The 21,080-nt window shown below is 38.3% G+C and overlaps 1 pseudogene; it reads right to left on the reverse strand.

The window, feature by feature from the left end:
• Nucleotides 1-898: 898 nt before the first annotated feature.
• LOC100912112 (uncharacterized) overlaps nt 899-21,080 on the reverse strand; it is a 58,812-nt pseudogene continuing 38,630 nt past the window's right edge.

A 21,080-nucleotide genomic window follows, 5' to 3' on the forward strand; every position in this document is an offset into this window, starting at 1 on the left:
GCTTTTAATATTCTTTCTTTATTTTGTGGATTTGGTGTTTTGACTATTATGTGATGGAGGAGTTTCTTTTCTGGTCCAATCTATTTGGAGTTCTGTAGGCTTCTGTATTCTCATGGGTATCTCTTTCTTTAGGTTAGGGAAATTGTCTTCAATGATTTTGTTGAAGATATTTACTGGTCCTTTGAGCTGGGAGTCTTCACTCTCGTTTATACCTATTATTCACTTTTTAAAATGTATGTTTGCTGTAAGAGAACCTGTTCCATAGCCATTTATGTTTGCCACCAAATTAATTATTTTTGATAGACATACAGATATGCACATCTGGCACAGAAGAAAATACATGAAAAAGACGTTGGTACAAACTGTCCTCTGAACTCCAAATCACTTGTTCCATCACAGAATACTGGAAATGGCCAGCCATATGTGATATTCTACAATAGAGAGATAGGAGATGATTATTGCCCATGGTATGCAAAAGATTTCCTACTCCATGAAAGCTTCACATTCTGTCCACAGAGGCAGCACTATGTGGTTCAGCTTTGCCCTCATTATTCTTGAGAAAATAAGGGTCTCCACAGAGGAATGTGGTTACTTCAATTAGGTATCAACTTGATTATGAATTGTTTTCAGGTTTCCTTTTTTATTTTTGCAACAGTCATTTCACCAGTAGATTTTCCTAGTAGTGTTTGTTACCAAAATTTGATCTTGGCCGTCAGAGTTTAGGATATAAAAATATTTAAGAATGGAAGAAGTTAGAAATAGAGAATGTGAAGTAAACTTAGACATACCCAGAGAACCAAGTTAATGCTTTACTTTGAATGAGTTGATGAATACATAAGTTTCATGTGTGAATAGAAAATTCCTTCTAACATGTTTAGCAAAAAGAGGATCCTTCACTTCAGGCATCTTGAAAGGCCATTTTGGAAACACACTTTGCCTTCACCTGACTCCATAGTTTCAAATAGCTTATCTCAAAGATAAACATGATCACACCAAAGAGTTATAGGGTCATGATCATGATCCCTATGGGGAATAATGCATTGCAGTGTTTGCTTCTCAAGGATATATATATATTTAAATTTGCTGATAAATGTCTTTTTTATTGGCTATTTTCTTTACATTTCAAATGATATTTCCTTTCATGATTTTGCATCAATAAGTCCCCATTCCACCCCCTGCCTTAATTCTATAAGGGTTTCCCCCCTCTCCAATTACCCCCCTTCCAGTCTCCCCTCCCTGACACTCTGCTACACTGAGGGGGTCCAGCTTTGGTGGTACCAAGGTCTTCTCCTCCCATTAATGCTCAACAAGGACATCCTTTGCTACATATGCAACTGGAGCCATGGGTCTGACCATGTGAAGTCTTTGTATAGTGGTTTAGTCCCTGGGAGCTCTGTTCGGTTGGTATTGTGGTTCTTATGGGGTTGCAAGCCCCTTCATCTTCCTCAATACATTCTCTAACTCCTCCAATGGGGAACTTATTTTCAGTACAGAGATTAGCTGTGAACATTTGCCTCTGTATTTGTCACACTCTGGTTGAGTCTCTCAGGAGACAACTATATTGAGATCCTCTCAGCATGCACTTCTTGGTTTAATCAATGTCGTTTAGTTTTGGTAGTTGCATTTATGTGAGCTGGAACCCCAGGGAGGACAGGTTCGGAATGGCCTTTCCTTCAGTCTCTGCTACAAACTTATCTCCATGTCCCATCCTATGAGTATTTTTTGTTCCCCTTTTAAGGAGGACTGAGACATCTGCTCTTTGATCATCCTTCTTGAGTTTCATGTGGTCTATTGATTGTATCTTGGTTAATTCAAGCTTTGGGCTAATATCCACTTATTAGTGAGTGCATACCATGTATTTTTTGTGATTGGGTTACCTCACTCAGGATAATATTTTCTAGTTCCATCCACTTGCCTATGAATTCCATGATGTCATTGTTTTTGATAGCTGAGTAGTACTCCATTGTGTAGATATACCAAATTTTCTGTATCCATTTCTCTGTTGAAGGGCATCTGGGTTCTTTACAACTTCTGACTATCATAAATAAGGCTGCTATGAATGTAGTGGAGCATGTATCTTTCTTGTATGTTGGAACATCATTTGGGTCTATGCCCAGGAGAGGTATCGGTGGGTCTTCACAGAGTTCAATGTCCAATTTTCTGAGTAAACTCCAGACTAATTCCCATAGAGATTGTACCAGTTTGCAATTCCATCAACAGTGGAGGAGTGATCCTCTTTCTCCACATCCTCACCAGCATCTCTTTTCACCTGAGCTTTTGATCTTAGTCATTCTGACTGACATGATATGAATCTTTTGTGTTAACTTAAGTATACTATGCTATCATCTGCAAATAGTGAAATTTTGACTTCTTCTTTCCCCGTTTGGGTCCCTTTGACCTCCTTTTGTTTTCTTATTGCTGTGGCTAGGACTTCAAGGACTATATTGAATAAGTAGGGAGAGAGTGGGCAGCATTGTCCGGTCCCTGATTTTAGTGGGATTTCCTGAAGTTTCTCTCCATTTGTTTTGAGATAGGCTACTGGTTTGCTCTATATTGCTTTTACTGTGTTTAGTTATGGTCCTTGGATTCCTTATCTTTCCAAGACATTTAACATGAAGGTGTCCTGAATTTTGTCAAATGTCTACCAAGATGATCATGAGGGTTTTTTTCCTTTGAGTTTGTTTACATAGTGGATTGTGATGATGAACTATCCTGATATCTGTGAGATGAAGCTTACTTGATCATGATGGATGATCATTTTGATGTGCTCTTGGATTCAGTTTGCAAGAATTTTATTGAGTATTATTGCATTGATATTCATAAGGGACATTTGTCTGATGATCTCTTTCTATGATGAGTCTTTGTGTGGTTTAGGCAAAAGAGTAATTGTGATTTCAGCGAAGGAAATGGGTAATTCTTCTGTTTCTATTTTATGGAATAGTTTGGACAGTATTGGTATGAAGGCTTCTATGAATGTCTGATAGAATTCTGCAAGAAACCCATTTTATCCTGGGCTTTTTTGTTTGGGAGACTTTTAATAACAGCTTCTATTTCTTTAGGAGTTTTGGAACAGCTTAGATGTTTCATCTGATCCAGATTTAACTTTGATACCTGGTGTCTCTCTAGAAAATCAGTCATTTCATCCAGATTTTCCAGTTTTGTTGAGTATATGCTATTATGGTAGGATCTGATAATTTTTTTGAGTTTCCTCAATTTCTGTTGTTATGTTTCCTTTTAACTTTCCTTATTTTGTTAATTTGGATACTGTCTTTGGGCCCTCTGGTTAGTCTGGCTAAATGTTTACGTACATTATTGATGTTCTCAAAGAACTAGATCCTGGTTTTGTTGCTTCTTTGTATAGTTCTTTTTGTTTCTACTTGGTTGATTTCCTTCTACTCTGTTTGTAGGCATTTGCTTGATTTTGTTCTAGATCTTTTAGGTGTGCTATAAAAGGTTAATGTATGCTCTCTCCAACTTCTTTTTAGAGGCACTCAGAGCTATGAGTTTTCCTCTTAGCATAGCTTTCATTGTGTCCCACAATTTTGGGTATATTGTGCCTTCATTTTCATTAAATTCTAAACAGTCTTTAATAACTTTATTTCTTTCTTGACCAAATTATCATTGAGTAGAATGTTGTTCAGCTTCCATGTATATGTTGTTATTGAAGACCAGCCTTACTTCGTGGTGATCTTACAGGATGCATGGTATTATTTCAATATTCTTGTATCTGTTGAGGCCTGTTTTGTGAGATATTATTTGGTCAACTCTGGAGAAGGTACCATGTGGTGCTGATAATAAGGTGTATCTTTTGTTTTAGGATGAAATGTTCTATAAATATCTGTTAAATCAATTGGGTTCATAATTTCTGCTAGTTCCTCTATGTCTCTGTTTAGTTTCTCTTTCCATGATCTGTCCATTGATGACAGTAGGGTTTTGAAATCTCCCACTACTATTGTGTGAGGTTCAATATATGCTTAGAGTTTCAGTAAGGGTACTTTTATGAATTCTGGTGCCCTTGCATTTGGTGCATAGATATTGAGGATTTAGAGCTCAGCTTGGTGGATTTTTCCTTCGATGCATATGAAGAGTATTTCCTTTTCTCTTTTGATAAAATTTGGTTGAATGTCGATTTTATTTGACATTACCATTGCTTCTTCATGTTGTTTCTTTGGACCACTTGATTGGAAAATTGTTTTCCAACCTTTCACTCTGAGGTAGTATCTCTCTTTGTCACTGAGGTGTGTTTCCTGTATGCAGCAAAATGCTGGGTCCTGTTTACCTGTCCAGTCTGTTAGTCTATGTCTTGTTATTCGGGAATTGAGTCCATTGATGTTAAGAGATATTAAAGAATAGTAATGGTTGTTTGCTTTTATTTTTCTTGGTAGAGGCAGAATTATATTTGTTTTTCTCTCTTCTTTTGGTTTCTTTGCAAGGAGATTATTTTCTTGCTTTTTCTAGGGTGTTGGTTCCCAACTTGTATTGGAGTTTCCATCTATCATCCTTTGTAGGGCTCAATTTATTAGAAATGTATTGTGTAAATTTAGTTTTGTCATGGAATGTCTTTGTTTCTTTATCTACGTTAATTGAGTGTTTTGCTGGATATAGTAGCATGGACTGGCCTTTGTGACTTCTTACTGTCTGTATGAAATTTGCCAAGGATCTTCTGGCTTTCACAATCTCTGGCGAGATGCCTGTTGTTTGTGTTTTCTAGCAAATCTTTAAGGGCTTCTACTTTTTACCTGTGTTGGTCCATATTTCTTAAAATGAGTTATTTATGTCCTTCTTAAACTTCTCTATCATCATCATGAGGTGTTATTTTAAATTGAAATCTTTCTTTTCTGGTGGCAGAACTGGTCTCTGATGGTGCCAAGTAGTCTTGGTTTATCTTGCTTAGGTTTCTTTGCTTTCCTCTCCCTATCAGATTATCACTGGTGTTAGCTTGTTTTGCTGTCTCTGACATTGGCTTGACTCTTCTTGTAGTTTTTGTGTCAGCACGCATGTAGACCTGTTTTCTTTGAGCCAGATCTGGGAAAGGAGTACTATTCCTGGGTTTGGGTGACCAGAAAGAACCCTTCAGGCAGGTTGCTTGGAGCAAAAGATCTGGTCTTATCTCTATTGTAAGGTATGTCATAGCTCTAGGTGACTTTTGGTGCAGGCAGATACCACCTCATGGAACATTCTCCAAAACTGACCCTATAATGAGTCATAAAGCAAGCCTCAATTGATATATGTAGATTGGTATAATCCCATTGACCTTATTATGTCACCATTGATTAAATCTGGACTTCAACAAGAAAAGAAACAACAGAAAGTCCACATTCTTATGAAAACTCAACAAGTCCGTACTCAATTATGTCAGGGAAAAAATTGAGAAAGAAATTAAAGACTTTCTAGAATTCAATTAAAGCCAAGGGAGAACATACCATAAACTATTAAGACACTATGAAAGCACTGCTAAGAGGAAAGTTGCTAGCACTAAGTGCCATCATAAAGAAATGGGAGATTTAACACACTAATGAATTAATAGTAGGCTTGAAGGATCTAGAAAAAGAAGCAAATACACCCAGAAGGAGTAGACAGCAGAAAAAACTCAAAAGACAGAGCTGAAATCAACTAGAAAAAAGAACAATAAGAAGAATCAGCAAAACTAAGAGCTGGTTCTTTGAGAAAATGTCCAGGCCAAGAATACTGACAAGCCCTTAGCCAAACAAATGTAAAGGCAGAGAAGTAGTACCTAAATTAAGAAAGAAAATTAGAAGAGAAAAATGGAGTCATAACAATATACACAGAGCAAATTTAAATAACTAGCAGGACTTACTTTAACACCCTGCACTGTACAAAATTGGAAAAGCCAAGTGAAATATATGATTTTCTAGACAAATACCAAATGCCAAAACTAAATCAACATCAGGTAAACTAACTACATAGTTCTATTTCTTATAAGTAAATGGAAGCACAGAAACACACACTGATATTCTCTCAAGAAAAAAAAATGTCCAGGCCGGATCATTTTAGTTTAGAATTCTACAGACTTTCAAAAAAGAGCAAATATTAATACTCCTCAATTTTTTCCACAAAATACTAACAGAAGTAACACTGTAAAACTCATTATGAGGCCACAGTCACACTTATACATAAACCTCACAAAGATACAACAAAGAGAGTATATTTAAGACCAATTTCCCCTATGAAGATTATTGTAGATATACACAAGAATAGTACAAAACTGAATCCAACAATATATCAAAGACACCATCCAACATGATGAAGTATGCAAGTGTGGTTCAATATACTTCATCATGTTGTAATCCATGGCATAATTAAAATGAAACAAACAACAAAAAATACAACATGATCATCTCATTAGATTATGAAAAAGCCTCTGACAAAATCATTCATTGGTTTCATATTTGTGGGAGTCTAAAAGAGAATGTCACCAGGAAAATCCTCTGCAAGTTCTAGACATCAAGAACTAAGCATGATTTTAAGATAGTTGGAGTTTGAGGCACTACCCATGGAAATCCAATCCAGGTGTGCAGCAACAAGTAAGGGGCTTAGAATGAGGAAATGAGGCTGTAGAATTGCACTCTAGAGAGATCTCTAAGAAAAGCTGGTGTTAGGGGTTGGGGATTTAGCTCAGTGGCAGAGCGCTTGCCTAGCAAGTGCAAGGCCCTGGGTTCGGTACCCAGCTCAGAAAAAAAAAAGAAAGAAAGAAAGAAAGAAAAGCTGGTGGACAATCTGCCTATCTATACATATGCCTTGATATTTATTGAAGGCCATAGAAGGAAAGAGGAGGGAACTCAGAAAACTGCTAGAAATGGATTGATCTATCCAACATATGTCTGGACATTGTGACGAGGGTTCAAGTGGGCCTGGTTGAGTGTGTAACAAAAAGAAACAGATCTAGGAATTACAGGACTGGAACTCATCTTTCTATTGTAGATACTGTACTGATTAGCCTTGTTCTCAAGAAATCAACAAAGAATTCACCTACATAATATTATTGACAGGATACTAAGTGTCAGAGTGTAAGGATGGTGGTAGTAGCCAATGTTCCTGAAGGTGTCCCAGGAAAAGATTAGTCTGATCTCTGCTTCTAGTACTAGGACCTGCATAGCAAAAATAAACAGGTATCTGTGGGCCCGGGGCACTGGGAAGTCAATGCTACTATGTGCCCAAAGCTAGGTCTGGAGCTGCAGAGATTTTTCTGAGAGAAAATAATATTCCCACCTCATCAGCCCAATCTACTGAACAATGATTGACTGCAGAAGTAGGTTTCAGATTACAGAAATTATGAGGTAGTCTAATTATGTTTGTTATCAACAGATAAGTCCAGTTAATAAGCTTTGTCAACAGAGCAAGGCCAGGGAGTATGAGCATGTCACTTATGTGAGAGGTTCTGGGGAAGTATCATCATACCAATTAGTTCATAGTCTGTGCCCACAGAGTTATGACATAGAAGTGTAGCAATGGCAAAGTGAGTCATTGTTTTATAAATGAATAGAAAAACAGCAAATGAGTTACCTTGAAATCTAATCCTTGGACAGTGGGTATGGCCCTGTCCAGTTAGGTTAGCTTTAGTGAATGTGCCATATCTGATGCCTCTTCCAATGTCCAAGACATTGGAGGGTGGACACAGTTCAGAGGGTATTGTGTACAGTGTTATTCAACATGGAGAGCCAGATATGCTGGTGAGAAGAATGATTATGGTAGGCTCAGAAACACAAATTCTGTCACCAGGTTGTGGCATTATTAAGAAGTGTAGATTTCTTGGTGTGAGTGGTCTTGATAGAGTGAGTGTGTAACTTTTAGGTGAGCTTCGAGGCCTCACATGCACAACCATGGAAATTGTGACATTATTCTGCTGCCTGGGGATCAAGATGCGAAATTCTCAGCTTCTTCACCAGTAACACATCTGCTTTCATCCCATCCTGCTTTCTGCCATGATAATCATGGAGTAAATGTCTGTACTGTAAACCAGTCCAAATTAAATGATTGCTTTATAAGATTCATTACAGTTGAAGGGATCTCTAGCAGACCCAAACAGTACTGAATGGTTTTGCCATTTCCCATAACCTCTCTTGTTAAAGCATTAAATTGTATTCCTAAAGCTAGTCAAAAAGTTATAGTCCTTAATTTTGCCACTGGCTTGCTCCGGAAACTGATCCAGCAATCAAAATTCATTCTTTGGATACACTAACTAACAGTCCAATCAGGATTTACCAACTCAACCTAGGGAAAAAATGTCTCCTTTTGGACTTAAACTCATCCCTGCAGAAAAATACACCTGCCACATACTCTTTGGCATGTCAGCTCTAAAAGCATTCAACTCCCCTTTTCTCTCTGTGGTAACAAATCTCCTTTTTCCTGAGATTTTGTATGTTTTAACCCTACACAGGCCCCCATCCTTTCCTCCTAAGGTGAGCACAATTTTCCCAGCAATAAAGATTGACTAGAACACCAGCTACTGTCTGTCAAGACAGGATCTGTACATGGGACTATGAGAATGGGTTATTTAAATTTTTCCTCATGTTATCATTCACGTTTGATGCCCAAAATGGAACTGAATTTGACATACAATATTGGGTATGTCTGAGGCAGTCTGCTTTAGGAAAAAATCAGGGAAATGATGCTGTAGAGCTGAATGAGCAGGCCTTGCCTTGGGAGTGCTGGGATAGAAATCATGGAAGACTTACAGTTGATCTCAAAGGAAAAAGCAGGAGTGAGATTTTGTGACTGGAAAGGCTTGAGAATTTGGGGACAGGGGTAAGTATGAACTGCTGGAGTGGTTGAGACATATCCACATCCCCAAAAAACTGTTCCTGAGATAAGCAGGATTAGGACTGTCTTCTTCCCAATTCTGGGCCAGGATATCTTGGCATACATGGCCTGTATGACGCCCATATCCAATACCCTTGAGGAATTCTGTGTCCAAATTTCAGATAAAATTTTCTCCCTCCCTATAAAGGTATGTCCAGAAGTACCTGCAATTCTGCTTCATTACAATATAACATTTGATCAACTTAGCACCAGCCATAATATACCCTCTCCTCCAAAACCTCTCTCTACTCTCCAAGGTTTAAGTAGCCTCCAGTAAAAGAGATATCTTTCATTGAAAACTGTCTAGAAAAATGGCTGTTTCTCCTGGAACTGGAAGCCTACCAACATCTTGCAGAACATATGTTCCTGGTTAACTTTTATTCCTTCTTGCTTAGGCTGATGAACAATATTGCTTGACACCTCATAGGATAGAAGCAGGTCCCAGGCCAGCATTAGATCTACACATGTAGAACTAAGTTTCAAAATAATGAAATGGATCTAGTCAGACTGTTTCTGAGGGCACTTAACAAGTTACCCAGTGCAGGAATTTGCCAGTCAGAGCTATAACAGAGTGTAACTGGTTGTGTAGATCTCATCAAACACAAAGGCATATAATCACATTGACAACTAGAACTGTATATATATATATATATATATATATATATATATATATATATATATAAAGTGAATGTAGGATGCATACTAAGGGCAGAAATCATAGAAAAAGCAGCTATCTGCCTTGAATGACTTGAGCAAAGACAGACAATCTCAAAAGAAAGTAAGAGTGTGGAAATAGAGAATACTAACAAGGTTATGAGGCACTTACCAGATGGCTTGGGTTTTTATTGTAGTATCTAGAAGTACAACAAAAACTGTGTTTGTATCAGAAGCATGTTCGACTGTGAGAATACTTGCCAAGAAGTTCCATTACAGAAGTAGGTGGCTAGTAGTAGTTGCAGAGGTGATGGAAAGGACTAGGGGTGGGGTTGCTTTAGAGCCTTTGAGAAAATGTTAGGAGATCTTCAACCCATACTACAACACTAGACCAGGTAGGAGGTCTGGGTAGCTTCATTAGGCATAAATTATGTGTTTTCTATGCTTCCAGTGACAATGAAGATGGAACAAGTGTGCTTTTTTTCTTCAGAAAATCACCAGGGAAACCTATTGCAGGACCTGAATCACCACTGCTAAATATGGGAAGATGAGAAAGGTGTTGGTATATAAGAATTGGGAGAAGACAAAAGAAAAGGCTGTTGTTCAATATATGTAACCACAGTGAGTACTTAAAGTGTATTGACCACACAGCTAGGTTTTCTTTTGTAAGAACTTCCAGTAATATCTAGCATACTAATTGCATGACCATAGCTAGCATTGAGAACATAGTTATGAGGCTGTACAATGATTTTATGGAAACATCAGAAAACCAAATTATTGTATCATTTACCTATATAGAGGTAGGCTTGGATAAGGCAAAGTCTCTAGTGAGTAAGATACAGGGAGTTCGGCAGATAAAGCTAATATACTACATGTGAACATAGAAGAAGGAAGTTTAGACACAGAGTAAATTGTGCAGGTACGATTAGTTTTGGAGGAAATCATCAGGAAAATGTGGTTCAGGATGCACAAGCCTTCAGATATGCCTCCTGTTGTGGAGATGATACACTTTGGTTTGATGCTTTGGAAACTCACCTCATAATTTTGTTGCAGTTTGCATCCCAGAACGCTTTGTCTGGAAGAGAGAAAATAATGCTGGCATAATGCTTAAGAACAGTATCATAGAAGCTGCTATTTTACCTATTCATCCAAGTTCAGACCCTAAATTGTGGAGATAGAAGGTATATGCACTTCTTGGGATACTATCAAGTAAAGATGAAACACATCCAGACCTTGGAATTTGGACTTAGTTCTGACAGTTATCTTTCCTGCTCATCATATGCATCTATTAATCGATTTTCACAACTGGAGTTATGTTTTATACTGTTGTAGCCTTGGAGCAGGTTGTGTTTTGAAAACAAAAGTGTATTAAATAAAGAATGCTAAGGAAAGATATATGTCAATAGAAGAAAGCCAGGACCAATGTGCATGGCACTCTCAGGAGGGGAAATGTAGAGTGTGGAGTTAGCACAGACAGTCATCCATTCAGGGCCAGATGTCTTTAATTCTAAATTCTAGTAGACCTTCAAAGAAGAAATAATATTAATATTCCTCAAAATATTCTATAAAACAGAAATAGAGGAACATTACCGAATTCACTCTATGAAGCCACAATTAGACTGATACCTAAATCACACAAGGACCCAACCAAAAAAGAGAACTTCAGACTAAACTCACTTATGAATATCAGTTCAAAAATACTGATTAAAATTCTTGCAAACTGAATAAAATAACACATCAAAACCACCATTCACTGTGATCAAGTAGGCTTCATCCCAGAAATGCAAGGTTGTTTCAACATATGAAAATTCATTAAGGTAATCCACTATAGAATCAAACTCAAAGAAAAAAATCACATGATGATCTCATTAGATGCCAAAAAAATTTTGAAAAATTCAACACCCCTTCATGTTAAAATTATTGGAGAGATTAAGTATTCAAGGCCCACACCTAAACATAATAAAAGTAATTTACTCCAAACCAACAGCCATTATCAAATTAAATGAAGAGATACTTGAAGCAATCCCACTAAAATCAGGCACAAGATTAGCATACCCACTTTCTCCATATTTTTCAATATAGGGTTCAAAGTGCTGACTAGAACAATCAGACAACAAAAAGAGATCAAGGGGTTACAAATTGGGAAAGAAGAAATAAAGGTATGACTACTTGTTGATGACATGATAATATATATAAGAAACCCCTCAACCAGAGAAATTATCCAGCTAATAAACAACTTCAACAAAGTGGCCAGATATAAAATTATCTCAAATAAATCACTAGCCTTCCTTTCCTTTATACAAATAAAAAACAGGCTGAGAAAGAAATTAGGGAAACATCTCTCTTCACAATAACCAACATAATATAAAATATCTTGGGGTTACACTAACCAAACATGTGAAAGATCTGTACGACAGAAACTTCAAGTCATTCAAGAAATAAATCAGCCCACAGCTCCCTGCTCCCAAACCCCGAGGGAGAGAGAGCTTACTGCCCAGAGAGGAGGGCACTCCTGAGACTACAGGGCAAGAGAACCCCAGTACTGCCCACACTTGCCCACATCCCTGGTCCAAGAAGAAACTGTATAGGGCCTCTGGGAACAGGAAGATAGGGGCACTCAATGCTCCAGTCCAGACACCGCCCGGATATGAAGGGACCTGGTCAAACAGCTCCCTGCACCCAAATCCTGTGGGAGGGAGAGGCTAGACTCTCAGAGGGGTGGACACACCTGGGAAGCCAGAGAAGACTACTCTCTGTCCACATTTCTGACTCTAGAGGAAAATGCCTAACGCCACCTGAACCCCGTGTGAACAGGGTCCCAAGCATAGGCAGAGACAATGTGATAGCAAGAGGCAAGCACAGGAACCAAAGCAACAGAAACTAAGATTACATGGCATCATTGGAGCCCAATTCTCCCACCAAAGCAAAAACTGAATATCCAAACACAACAGAAAAGCAAAATCAAGATTTAAAATCACATTTGATCATGATGCTGGAGGATTCCAAGAAAGTCATGAGGAACTCCCTTAGAGAAATGCAGGAATACACAAATATAAAAGTCGAAGCCTATAGAGTGGAAAGGAAAAATACCTGAAAGAATTCCAGGAAAATATAATCAAACAGGTGGAGGAATTAAAAATGGAATAGAAGCAATAAAGAAAGAACAAAGAGAGACAACCCTGGATATAGAAAACCAAAGGAAGAGACAAGGAGCCGTAGATACAAGCATCACCAACAGAATGCAAAAGATAGAAGAGAGAATCTAAGGAGCAGAAGATTTTATAGAAATCATGCACACAACTGTCAAAGATAATGGAAAATGGAAAAAGATACCGGCCCAAAACATACAGGAAATCCAGGACACAATGAGAAGATCAAACCTAAGAATAATAGGTATAGAAGAAAGTGAAGACCCCCAACTCAAAGGACCAGTAAATATCTTCAACAAAATTATAGAAGAAAACTTCCCTAACCTAAAGAAAGAGATGCGCATAAACAAACAAGAAGACTACAGAACTCCAAATAGATTAGGCCAGAAAAGAAACTCCTTCTGTCACATAATAGTCACAATACCAAATGCACAAAACAAAGAAAGAATATTAAAAGCAGTAAGGGGAAAAGGTCAAGTAACATATAAAGATAGACCTATCAGAATTATACCAGACTTCTCCCCAGAGACTATGAAATCCAGAAGATCCTGGACAGATGTCATACATACCCTAAGAGAGCACAAATGCCAGTCCAGGTTACTGTATCCAGAAAAACTCTCAATTAATATAGATGGAGAAAACAAGATATTACATCACAAAACCAAATGTACAGAATATCTTTCTACAAACCCAGACCTGCAAAGGATAATAAATGGTAAAGCCCAATACAAGGAGGCAAGCTAATCCCTACACAAAGCAAGTAACTAATCGTTTTGCAACAAAACAAAAGAAGACAAGCACAAACATAATCGCATATCCAAACATGAATATAAAAGGAAGAAATAATCACTATTCCTTAATATCTCTCAACATCAATGGACTGAATTCCCCAATAAAAAGACATAGATTAACAAACTGGATACACAATGAGGACCCAAAATGTTGCCGTCTACAGGAAACACACCTCACAGACAAAGACAGACCCTACCTCAGAGGAAAAGGCTGGAAAACGAGTTTCTAAGAAAATTGTTTGAAGAAGCAAGGTGGAGTAGCCATTCTAATATTGAATAAAATTGATTTTAAACAAAAAGTCATCAAAAAAGATATGGAAGGACACTCCATATTCATCAAAGGAAAAATCCACCAAGATGAAATCTCAATCTTAAATATCTATGCTCCAAATACAAGTGCACCTGCATACATAAAAGAAACCTTACTAAAGCTCAAAGCACACATTGAACCTCACACAAAAATAGTAGGAAATTTCGATACCCCACTCTCATCAATGGACAGATCATGGAAATAGAAATTAAACAGAGACATAAACAGACTAAGAGAAGTCATGAAACAAATGATTTAGAAGATATTTATAAAACATTCTACCCCAAAGCAAAACGATATAACTTCTTCCCACCAACTCCTGGTACTTTCTCCAAAAGTGACCATATAATTGGTCATAAAACAGGCGTCAACAGACACAGAGAGATAGAAATAATCCCATGCATCCTGTCAGACCACTACATGCTAAAGCTGGTCTTCAAAAACAATAAGGAAAGAATGCCCACATATACATGGAAGTTGAATAATGCTCTACTCAATGATGACCTGGTCAAAGAAGAAATAAAGGAAGAAATTAAAGACTTCTTAGAATTTAATGAAAATGAAGGTACAACATACCCAAAATTATGAGATACAATGAAAGCTGTGCTAAGAGGAAAACTCATAGATCTGAGTACCTACAGAAAGCAACAGGAGAGAACATATATCAGCAGCTTGACAGCACACATAAAAGCTCTAGAACAAAATTAGACAAAAACACCCAGGAAGAGTAGAAGGCAGGAAATAATCAAACTCAGAGCTGAAATCAACCAAGTAGAAACAAAAAGGACTATGCAAAGAATCAACAGAACCAAAAGCTGGTTCTTTGAGAAAATCAACAAGATAGATTAAACCCTTAGCCAGACTAACCAGAGGACACAGAGAGTGTGTCTAAATTAACAAAAGCAGAAATAAAAAGGGAGACATAACAACAGAGCCAGAGGAAATTCAAAAAATCTTCAGATCCTACTGCAAAAGTCTATAGTCAACACAATTTGAAAATCGGGAGGAAATGGACACTTTCCTAGACAGATATCAGGTAGCAAAGTTAAATCAGGAACAAATAAACCATTTAAACAAATCCATAAAACCTAAAATAGAAGCAGTCATTAAAAGTCTCCCAACCAAAAAGAGCCCAGGTACAGATGGGTTCAGTGCAGAATTCTATCTTACCTTCGTAGAAGACCTCATACCAATACCACCCAAAATATTCCATGAAACTGAAACATATGCGGTGCTACTGAATTCCTTCTATGAAGTCACAATTACTCTTATACCTTAACCACACAAACACCCAACAGAGAAAGAGAATTTCAGACCACTTTTCCTTATGAATATTGACGCAAAAATACTCAATAAAATTCTTGCAAACCGAATCCAAGAGCATATCAAAGCAATCATCCATCATGATCAAGTAGGCTTCATTCCGGGGATACAGGGATGGTTTATTATATGGAAAACCACCAACCTAATCCACTATATAGACAAACTGGAACATAAAAATGACATGATCATTTCATTAGATGCAGAGAAAGCATTTGACAATATTCAACACCACTTCATGGTAAAAGTCCTGGAAAGAACATGAATACAAGGCCCATACCTAAACATAGTAAAAGCCATATACAACATACCAGTAGCTAATATTAAACTGAGTGGAGAGAAACTCGAAACAAACCCACTAAAATCAGGGACTATACAAGGCTGCCCACTCTCTCCCTACATATTCAATATAGTTCTTGATGTTCTAGTCAGAGCTATCAGACAACAAAAGGATATCAAAGGGATACAGATTGGAAAGGAAGAAGTCAATATATCACTATTTCAAGATGATATGATTTTATACTTAACTGATTCCAAAAGTTCCAACAGAGAACTACTAAACCTGCTAAACTTCAGGAAAGTGGCTGCGTATGAAATTAACTCAAATAAATCAGTAGCCTTCCTCTACACAAAAGAGAAATGAGTTGAGACAGAAATTAGGGAAATGACACCATTCACAATAGTCTCAAATAATATAAAATACCTCGGTGTGAATTTAACCAAGCAAGTGAAAGATCTGTATGATAAGAACTTCAAGCCTCTGAAGAAAGAAATTGAAGATCTCAGAAGATGGAAAGATCTCCCATGCTCATGGAATGGCAGGATTAATATAATAAAAATGGCCATTTTATCAAAAGAGATCTACAGATTCACTGCAACCCCCTTCAAAATTTCAACCCAATTCTTCATAGAGTTAGACAGAACAATTTGCAAATTCATCTGGAATAACAAAAAAGCCAGGCTAGCGAAAACTATCCTCAAGTACAAAAAGACTTCCAGGGGAATCACTATCACTGAACTCAAGAAGTATTAATGTGATAAAAACTGTATGGTATTGGTACAGAGAGAGACAGATAAACCAGTGGAATAGAATTGACAACGCAGAAATGAACCCACACACTTATGGTCACTTGATTTTTGACAAAGGTGTCAAAAACATCCAATGGAAAAAAGATAGCTTTTTCAGGAAACGGTGCTGGTTCAACTCGAAGGCAGCATGTAGAAGAATGCAGATCGATCCATTTTTATCACCCTGTACAAAGCTTAAGTCCAAGTGGATCAAAGACCTCCACATCAAACCAAATACACTCAAACTAATAGAAGAAAATGTGGGGAAGAATCTCAAACACATGGGCACTGGAGAGAATTTCCTGAAAAAAAAAAAACCAATGACTTGTTCTCTAAGATCAAGAATTGATAAATAGGATCTCATAAAACGGCAAAATTCTGTAAGGCAAAGGACACTGTGGTTAGGACAAAACAGCAACGAACAGATTTGGAAAAGTTTTTTACCAATTCTGCAACAGATAGAAGGCTTATATCCAAAATATGCAAATAACTCAAGAAGTTAGACTGCAGGTAGACAAATAACCGTATTAAAAATTGTGTTCAGACTCCAGTGAACTAGATTGTTGGGGGGAGGGCGGCAATGGGGGGAGGATGGGGAGGGGAACACCCATAAAGAAGGGGAGGGGGAGGGATTAGGGGGATGTTTGCCCGGAAACCGGGAAAGGGAATAACACTCGAAATGTATATAAGAAATACTCGTTAATAAAAAAAATTCAAAAAAAATAAAATTAACTCAAACAAATCAGTACCCTTCCTCTATTCAATGTTAAAGAGGCACACATGACCGACTGACTATCCCTGGCTGTGAGCAACATGGACATAGACAAACCATGGTTACTAGCTTTTGCCACCTTATAAGCCCAACACCCTTAGCTATCCTGATTCCTGACACACACACACACACACACACACACACACACACACACACACACACACACCAGGCTTTTTTCTGGACCAAAAACATTGAGTGATAGGAGCTGAAAAAAAAATTGTGTTCAGAGCTAAACAAAGAATTCACAGCTGAGGAATGCTGAATGGCTGAGAAACATCTAAAGAAATGGTCAACATCTTTAGTCATAAGGGAAATGCAAATCAAAACCACCCTGAGATTCCATCTCACACAAGTCAGAATGTCTAAAATCAAAAACTCAGGTGACAGCAGATGCTGGCGAGGATGTGGAGAAAGAGGAACACTCCTGCATTGTTGGTGTGAAAGAGGAACACTCCTGCATTGTTGGTGTGATTGCAGACTCGTATAACCATTCTGGAAATCAGTCTGGAAGTTCCTCAGAAAATTGGACATTGAACTATCTGAGGACCCAGCTATACCCCTCTTGGGCATATGCCCAAAAGATGCCCCAACATCTAACAAAGACACATGCTTCACTATGTTTATAGCAGCCTTATTTATAATAGCCAGAAGCTGGAAAGAACCCAGATGCCCTTCAATAGAGGAATGGATACAGAATATGTGCTACATCTTCACAGTGGAATACTACTCAGCTCTCAAAAACAATGACCTTATGAAATTCATAGGCAAATGAATGGAACTTGAAAATATCATCCTGAGTGAGGTAACCCAGTCACAGGAAAACACACATGGTATGTACTCATTGATAAGTGGATATATCCCAAATGCTCGAATTACCCTAGATGCACCGAACACATGAAACTCAAGAAGGATGACCAAAATGCAAATGCTTCACTCCTTCTTTAAAAGGGGAACAAAAATACACTTGGGAGGGTATAGGGAGGCAGTGTTTAGAACAGAGGCAGAGGAAACACGCATTCAGAGCCTGCCCCATCTGTGGACCATACATATACAGCCATCACACTAGATAAGATGGATGAAGCAAAGAAGTGCAGTCTGACAGGAACCGGATGTAGATCTCTCCTGAGAGACACCACCATGATACTGCAAATACATAAGCAAATGTCAGCAGCAGTCCACTAAACTGAAAACGGGACCCCTGTTAAAGGAATCAGAGAAAGGACTGAAAGAGCTTGAAGGGGTTTGAGACCCACTGTGAACAACAATGACAACCAACCAGAGCTTCCAGGGACTAAGCCACTCCCCAAAGACTATACATGGACTGATCCTAGACTCCAAGACTGAACCCCCAGCGAACGTAATTGTTGGGGGGAGGGCAGTAATATGGGGAGGATGGGGAGGGGAACACCCATATAGAAGGGGAGGGAGAGGCGTTAGGGAGATGTTGGGCAAGAAATCAAGAAAGGGAAAACAATTGAAATGTAAATAAGAAATACCTAAATTGATAAAGATGGAGAAAATAAAAGAAATAAATAAATCAAAAAAGGATCTCAGAAAATGGAGAGACCTTCCATGTTCATTGTTTGGCAGAATTAATATAGTAAAAAAGGCCATCCTACCAAAGGCAATCTACAAATTCAATGCAATCCCCATTAAAATTCCAACATAATTCTTCAAATACGGTGAAAAAGCAAGTTTCAAAATCATCTAGATAAGCAAAATAAATGCAAAATAAAAAAAAAACTGTTCTTAACAATAAATGAAAGGCTGGGGGAATCATGATCCCTAAGCTCAAGCTCTGCTAAAGAGCAATAGTGATTAAAACTTGCATGATATTATTACAGGAAAAAAACAAGTTGAACAATTGAATAGAAATAAAGACCCAAATATAAAACTACGCACTTAACACACACGTGATCTTTGACAAAAAGCCAGAAATATACAATCAAAAATAGAAAGCATTTTCAATAGATGGTGCTAGTCCAACTGGCTGTTTGTATGTAGGAAATTGAAAATAGACCCATATTTGTCACCTTGCACAAAGCTTAAGTCCTAGTTGATTGAGGACCTCAATATAAAAGAATATACACTCAATTTAACAGAAAGAAAGTGAGAAAGAACCTTGAGCTCATTGTCACAGGGACATATTTCCTAAACAGAAGAGAACTTCAATGGCTCAGGCCCTCAGATCAGCTACTTTAAATGGGATCTCACAAAATTGAGAAGCTTCTGTAAGCACAGGACATAGTCAATAAGATAAATAAGCAACCTACAGATTGGGAAATAATATTCACTAACCCACAACTGATAGAGGGCTGATATCCAAAATACATAAAGAACTCAAGAAGCTAATCACCAAAAAACCCAACAACCCAATCAAAAAATGGGTATAGAACTAAACCAAGAGTTTAGAACAGAGGAATCTCAAATGGCTGAGTAATACCAAAAGAAAGTTTCAGTGCTTGCTCTATTCCTCTCTTCCCCTTTTGTCCCTTCTCTCCCCATTCCCCTCCCCCCTCTCTCCATGTGCTCCTGACCAACCTCTCCTCCTCTCCTCCTCTCTTATTCTTCCCTTTCTGTCTCTGTCTGTCTCTGTCTGTCTGTCTGTCTGTCTCCTGGTGCCTGGAATAAACTCTATTCTATATTAAAAGAAAAAAAAAGATTCAAAGTCCTTAGTGATCAGAGAAATGCAAATCAATATGACCCTGAGATTCCAAATTACACCAATCACAATGTCACCTCAGGTGACAACACATATTGGTAAGGATGTGGAGGAAGAGCAACACTCCTCTATTGCTTTTGAGATTGCAGACTGGTAAAAAGGCTCTGCAAATTAATTTGGAGGTTCCTCCCAAAATTAGAAATAGATCTACCTAAAGAACTAGCAATAGCACTCTTTGGAATATACCAAGAAGATGCCCCACAAGGCCACAGGGACACATAATCCACTATGTTCATAGTAGCCTTATTTGTAATAGAAAGCCAGAAGATGGAATCAACCCCAATGTCCCATGAAAGAAGAAAGGATACAGAAAATATGGTTCATTTACACAATGACATACTCCTCATTATGAAGAATAGGGATATCCCGAGTTTTGCAGACAATTTGATAGAACTAGAAAATCTCACCCTGATTGAGGTAACTCAGACCAAAAAAGGAGATGCACTTAGTAGTAAGTGTATATTAGCCAAAAAAGTACAGAATATCCAAGACACAGTTCACAGAATCCCGAAAGGTCAACAAGATGAAGGGCCCAAGTGATGAGTCCTCAGTCCCTATTGGAAGTAAGAAGAAAGCAACCACAGAGGGAGAGAGTGAGGGACCTGGGAACAAAAGGAGATGGGGTGAGAGGGGAACATGATCTGCAATTGAGTGGGGGAAAATGACTGAAGGCCTAAGGGCTACCAAATAATGGAAACAGGCTATCTCAGAAGGTAGGAGTTTGGGAGGACACTCCAGAATGTTCCACAGACCTAGGAGGTGAGAGGCCCTCAGGGGTTAAAGGGGAGGACCCTAGATGAAGTGCCCTACAGTGGTGAGAAGAATTTATAAAGCCCAACTCCAGCAGAAAGACAGGGTATTAAGAGAGGTTTGGGGTTGCTATCCCACAGTCAAAACTCTGACCCATATTTGTTCCTGTCTGAAAAAAGAGCAACCATTGGAATGGAGAAGAGCCTGGGTAAAAGAAAATTCAGTGACTGACCCAAAGTGGGATCCAGCTCAAGGGGAGGCCCCAAGACCTGAAACCATTGCTGAAGCTATGGTGCACTCACAAAAAGGGGTCAATCATGACTGTCCTCTGAAAGATACCACAAGCAGCTTCAAAAGTCAGATACAGATATTTGCATACAACCAATGAACAGAAGCTGCTGATACCTGTGGTTGAATTAGGAAAAAGCTGGAGGAAGCTGAGAAGGAAGGCAACCCTTTTCTTACAGGATGAGACCAGCAGTCTCAATTAACATGGACCACATGATCTCTGAGACCCTTGATCATGAACCAGGCAGCATAAACCACCTAATATGAAGCCTGCAACACATATACAGCAGAAGACTACCAGTCTTGGTTCAGTCAGAGATGGTGTACCCAACACTCAAGAAACAGGAGGTCCCATGGAGTTTAGAGTTCTGTGGATTTGGGGGAGTGAAGACATCCTTGAGAATATTGGGGGTGTGAGAGGAGGAGATATGAGATA

The sequence above is a fragment of the Rattus norvegicus genome, chromosome X (genome assembly GCF_021556685.1).
Source record: "Rattus norvegicus strain SHRSP/BbbUtx chromosome X, alternate assembly SHRSP_T2T, whole genome shotgun sequence".
In the NCBI taxonomy this organism is placed as follows: domain Eukaryota; kingdom Metazoa; phylum Chordata; class Mammalia; order Rodentia; family Muridae; genus Rattus; species Rattus norvegicus.